General features: G+C 43.0%; 1 non-coding gene across 1 annotated transcript; it reads right to left on the bottom strand.

Annotated features, from left to right (window-relative positions):
• Positions 1–680: 680 nt before the first annotated feature.
• On the bottom strand, positions 681–755 carry Trnas-cga. Its single transcript has one exon. It is a non-coding gene; the product is annotated as a tRNA-Ser (tRNA).
• Between the last annotated feature and the right edge of the window lie 5,461 nt (positions 756–6,216).

Below are 6,216 nucleotides of genomic sequence, written 5' to 3'. Positions count from 1 at the left end.
ATTTTGTACCAAAAATGAAAATTTCAAAATGGCGGATTGAATATAGAGAAAAGAACTTTTATGATTTTTGTGGTAAACGCTGTAAAACCGCGTCTATTATTTTCTTTATTAACGGAAAATGTACTTTAGTAACAAAAAATGAAAGTTTTGTAAGGGTTCTTGATTCTCTTCCTCTTGTACTTCTTGTTCTTCATCTTCAATTCCTTCCTCATCATCATTTTCTTCTCCTTCTTCCTCAGCGACATAAGTGTCCTCTTCATCATCCTCAGCATCTGATTCCTCGTAATGCTCTACAGCAAATGCCAAGAGGGCACCAGCTCTGACGCCAAAGTTTTCCGCTAAGAAGAAATACGCAGTAATACAATGTAGTTTAACAAAATTAAATTTATCAAAGAAATGCTTATAGATACGAAATAATATAACCTATATAAATAAAAATCAGTTGCTGCACGTAAGAAGGATCGTCATCTGAGAACGGCGTGACCGATTCGATTGAGTTCTTTTTTGGTGTGTTCGTTGTGGTTAGGGCAAGGTTTGTATGAAAGACAATTTTTGGAAAATCCAGCGCAGAAGTCGAAAATTAACATCGTTTATCGTTTGTATGAAATATCACCAATTAACAACTGCTCGACAGATCTGGTTGATTTTTGTCTTGAAACTTCCTGGCAGATTAAAACTGTGTGCCCGACCGAGACTCGAACTCGGGACCTTTGCCTTTCGCGGGCAAGTGCTCTACCAACTGAGCTATCGAAGCACGACTCACGCCCGGTCCTCACAGCTTTACTTCTGCCAGTATCTCGTCTCCTACCTTCCAAACTTTACAGAAGCTCTCCTGCGTACCATGCAGAACTAGCACTCCTGAAAGAAAGGATACTGCGGAGACATGGCTTAGCCACAGCCTGGGAGATGTTTCCAGAATGAGATTTTTCTCTCTGCAGCGGAGTGTGCGCTGATATGAAACTTCCTGGCAGATTAAAACTGTGTGCCCGACCGAGACTCGAACTCGGGACCTTTGCCTTTCGCGGGCAAGTGCTCTACTGGCAGAAATAAAGCTGTGAGGATCGGTAGCTCAGATGGTAGAGCACTTGCCCGCGAAAGGCAAAGGTCCCGAGTTCGAGTCTCGGTCGGGCACACAGTTTTAATCTGCCAGGAAGTTTCATATCAGCGCACACTCCGCTGCAGAGTGAAAAATCTCATTCTGGATTTTTGTCTTTATTGTGTTCACAATTGTCAGGACAAGATTTGCACGAAAGAAAATTTTTGGAAAAGCCGATTGTGAAAAATCATCACTTGAGAACGGCTAGACCGATCCGGTCTTTTTTGCGTCCGTAATGGTGGACGGTAATGATATTTTTGGTATGAAAAAGAAAATAAAAAAATTGCTTTCAGTTTGGCAGTTCCGCTATCACACGTTTTTATATATATAAAAAATAAATTTGATGTATAATATATTCGTACAAAGAGGATACGTTGTTACCGAAAATCTCGAAAAGTTCTTGACCGATTTACTACAAATTTTTACACAACGCTTAAATGAACGTTCGGACGGGTATGGGCTACATATTTTTGTAATAGGCCTATATATAGAGGGGAAGCGTAGTTACAATAAATCTCGAGAAGCTTTCGGCCCTGGTTTACTCCAATTTTTTGTAAAATGCTGTAACTAACATTGCAAAGATACAGACAGATAGACTGGATATTATTGCAATATGCGTAATACGTGTATGTAACATATAATGGGGAAACGTCGTTAGCAAATATCTCGAAAAGATCTTGACGGATTTACTTTAAAATTCAGTCACAAATGGACATAGTGAAGGGAGGAGGAGATGGACTGAGGAGGAGGAGGTAGCGCACAGAGAAATGGGGGAGGAGGAGATATACAGAGGGAGAGGGGGTGGGTGAAAAGATGGACACAGAGACGAGGGGGCAAGGAATTTAGGATGTATACGCAGTTCTCATACATATTTAGCAATTGCGAAGCTTTGGTGGGTTCGCTAGTTATTGTATAAAGAGCACTTTTTTATATTTTTAATATATTTTTATATGCATTAACTATATTCATATTTTGTAATAACTTATTAGCAATGTTACATAAGTAAATATTGTATGTACACTACTGACCATTAAAATTACTACATCAAGAAGAAATGCAGATGATAAACGGGTATTCATCGGACAAATACATTATGCTAGAACTGACATGTGATTACATTTTCACGCAATTTGAGTGCATAGATCCTGAGAAATCAGTACCCAGAACAACCACGTGTGGCCGTAATAACGGCCTTGATACGCCTGGGCATTGAGTCAAACAGAGCTTGGATGGCGTGCACAGGTACAGCTGCCCATGCAGCTTCAACACGATACCACAGTTCATCAAGAGTAGTGACTGGTGTATTGTGACGAGCCAGTTGCTCTGCCACCATTGACCAGACGTTTTCAATTGCTGCGAGATCTGGAGAATGTGCTGGCCAGGACAACAGTCGAACATTTTCTGTATCCAGAAAGGCCCGTACAGGACCTGCAACATGCGGTCGTGTACTATCCTGCTGAAATGTAGGGTTTCGCAGGGATCGAATGAAGGGTAGAGCCACGGGTCGTAACACATCTGAAACGTAACGTCCACTGTTCAAAGTGCCGTCAATGCGAACAAGAGGTGACCGAGACGTGTAACCATACCGTCACGCCGGGTGATACGCCAGTATGGCGATGATGAATACACGCTTCCAATGTGCGTTCACCGCGATGCCGCCCAACACAGATGCGACCATCATGATGCTGTAAACAGAACCTGGATTCATCCGAAAAAATGACGTTTTGCCATTCGTGCACCCAGGTTCGTCGTTGAGTACACCATCGCAGGCGCTCCTGTCTGTGATGCAGCGTCAAGGGTAACCGCAGCCACGGTCTCCGAGCTGACAGTCCATGCTGCTGCAAACGTCGTCGAGCTGTTCGTGCAGATGGTTGTTGTCTTGCAAACGACTCCATCTGTTGACTCAGGGATCGAGACGTGGCTGCACAATCCGTTACAGCCATGCGGATAAGATGCCTGTCATCTCGACTACTAGTGATACGAGGCCGTTGGGATCCAGCACGGCGTTCCGTATTACACTCCTGAACCCACCGATTCCATATTCTGCTAAAAGTCATTGGGTCTCGACCAACGCGAGCAGAAATGTCGCGATACGATAAACCGCAATCGCGATAGGCTACAATCAGACCTTTATCAAAGTCCGAAACGCGATGGTACGCATTTCTCCTCCTTTGCACGAGGCATCACTACAACGTTTCACCGGGCAACGCCGGTCAACTGCTGTTTTTGTATAAGAAATCGGTTGGAAACTTTCCTCATGTCAGCACGTTGTAGGTGTCGCCACCGGCGCCAACCTTGTGTGAATGCTCTGAAAAGCTAATCATTTGCATATCACAGCATCTTCTTCCTGTCGGTTGATTTTCACGTCTGTAGCACGTCATCTTCGTGGTGTAGCAATTTTAATGGCCTGTAGTGTATTTTAATCGTATTTTAGTAAAACTTTCAAATCACTTTTTTCTCGTTGTAAATGACGGCACTTTGCAACTGTCGCTTAAAACATGGCTCAATGCTGAAGCTGCAGCGAGTAGCTGGACGTCAAGCCCGAGTCTGTCCGGACTGGAGAAGAAGGCAGAAGTCGTGAAATCTAAATATTGCCTCTGTTTTTCACTCGCATTTTGCAATTTTATTGCTTACATACCGGTAGGAAGGTAATTATCAAAAACAAATTGTTAATTAATGATTAAATAATGGAATAAGTGTTTTTAATTAAGTACATAGCTTTGGAGAAGCCTCCATTTTAAAAAAATTTCTGTCTGTTTTCGCTGAACAAAAATATTTCATCTGAAAGAAATTTAACATTCGGAAGAAATAGATGGCCGCTTCTAAGATCGGGATTCAGTAGTCCCAACATTACTCTAGCCAACCTATTAAACGAAACTTCTTAACTCCGAATCCTTTTTGTTTATGGTCACTTTTTTAGGATTCTGTCCGACTGCTCGTAGTTACATAGCAAAAAGTGCTACGGCATCCCGCTCGAGGGCACAGCACACCCCCACGGACGGATATCGTCTTTCCTCTCTCAGTATGTTCCTCGAAGCCCCTGCGGCTTTAAGTAGCCACCTGATCCTCGTAATGCCGTAGTGACATTGTAGTGTTTTCCTCGTGTTTGGAGGCGAAGACTAATATTTAATTCTGTCCTCGATTAACTTGAGGCACTGTTGAAGGAGAGGCAGTGGGGAGACTGCAACTGAGGAGATCGCAGGCTGAATATGCTGTCATCTGAAGCAGACTAGCTGCATCTGCCACCACAACACTAGCTGTAGCTCCCTTCGTTCATCGCATTGCGAGTGGAACTCCGAAGAAGAATTAAGCCGGTGAGAAACATTCTGAAGCGAGAGTTCTGAACTTTCTGTTTACCACCGTCACTTGTGGACGTCAGCTAATTGTTGTTTAAACTGTTAAATGTTATTGGTTCTGTCCTTGTTAATTACAGGACTGTTTGCCTTTGATGTTGTTTACAGCCCCGTAGCTTCCCTGTCAAGATAGTCAAAATAAAGGTTTTATGCATTAAATAGCCAGTGGTTTGCGGGATCACCTTATGAAACATCCCCTTAGAAAAATTTATAAATGACAGTGCTGGTAAACCTCTACGTTATTTGATTTTCAAACAGCTGAGCAAAACTGAACGTACTCAGACATTTCTCTCTTTCCTTATTCTGATCAACACTAAACCGACAATTTCTTTTATTTTACTCTCTCTCTCTCTCTTTCTTTTTTTTTTTTTTTTTTAGCGCATCGCTATCTGACTTTCAATAATCCCTACAAAAGAATGGCCCTGACTAACATTAACCTATAACTTTCATGAATAACTTACCTCATAAAAATCTTCGTTCCTCAAACTACTGCAATACAGCGAGCGCCAATACTGCCAGCTAAATAAAAGATTCTAACTACTGATAGGCATAGTTAGCAAATGAAAGATTTTGATGGAGAACAAACAATTTATTTACCCTAATAGTGTTGAAAAGTCATAATATATATATCAGTTCATGACATCCAGTCTTACAAATTTAATTTTTCTGACGGACACACAGATCGTCCGCTCTCAAAACTCTGCCATCTCTCTCCCCACATCACCACTGCTGGCGGCTCACCTCCAACTGCACAACGCTACGCGCTGTTCACATCCAACTGCCCAACACTACAATAATGAATATTCCAACAATGCCAGCCAGCCACAGACTGCACACAGCACAGTCAGTGATGTTCATACAGAGCACTACGTGGCGTTACCAACATAAAAACCTAAACAGCCTACTTACAACCTTCATAATTTCATTGTTTATTGTTATTTGGTTTCAGGAGCTGTTTTTATATAGGGTTACTGGTGGTAACTGTATGAATTTATACATTTTTTATGAAGAATACTGAAAGCTTCCCCAATGTTGTAGGAAACCTTGCAGAGTCAGTTTTATGTGCTCAAGACTCGATGAGCGAGGCCGCTGCTAATTGTATATTGCGTTTTATGATAGCATGACAAATTCTGTCCAATTGGCAAGTTAAATCATTAAAATCGCGATATGGTCGGAGCCCCCTGCCCATAATGCTCCAAACGTTCTCTACTGGGCGACAGACCTGACGGAACTGCTGGCTAAGGTAGGGTTTGGCAAGCACGAATACGAGAAGTAGAAAGTTTCTTCTTCTGCAGCCAGGTATTACCTTCCTGAGATGTAAGCCCATGAAGGGCAACAAAACGGAGCGTAGAGTATCGCCGACGTGATGCTGTGCTGTAAGAGTGCCCTAGATTACAACCAAAGCGGTGTTGCTATGAAAGGAAATAGTACCCCAGACCATCATTCCTTGTAGTCCAGAACCGCGCTGTTGCTGCGGTCGCAGCTTCGAATCCTGCCTCGGGCATGGATGTGTGTGATGTCAGGTTAGTTGGGTGTAAGTAGTTCTAAGTCTACGGGACTGATGGCCTCAGATGTTAAGTCCCAAAGTGCTTGGAGCCATTTGATTTGAACCTTGTAGTCGGAACTTACGGCGGGCGACAGTCTGCTATCCCACTGCTGTCCACGGCGTCTCGAGCCAGACCTACGGCCCGGAATCTCATTGACTGGAATAGATTCGTGTTCAGTGAAGAGCCGGGCTTCGAACTGAGCGCCGATGACCACAAAGAC

This window comes from Schistocerca americana, chromosome 2 (assembly GCF_021461395.2).
Source record: "Schistocerca americana isolate TAMUIC-IGC-003095 chromosome 2, iqSchAmer2.1, whole genome shotgun sequence".
Classification (NCBI taxonomy): domain Eukaryota; kingdom Metazoa; phylum Arthropoda; class Insecta; order Orthoptera; family Acrididae; genus Schistocerca; species Schistocerca americana.
This window is presented reverse-complemented; position numbering and strand designations above follow the sequence as displayed.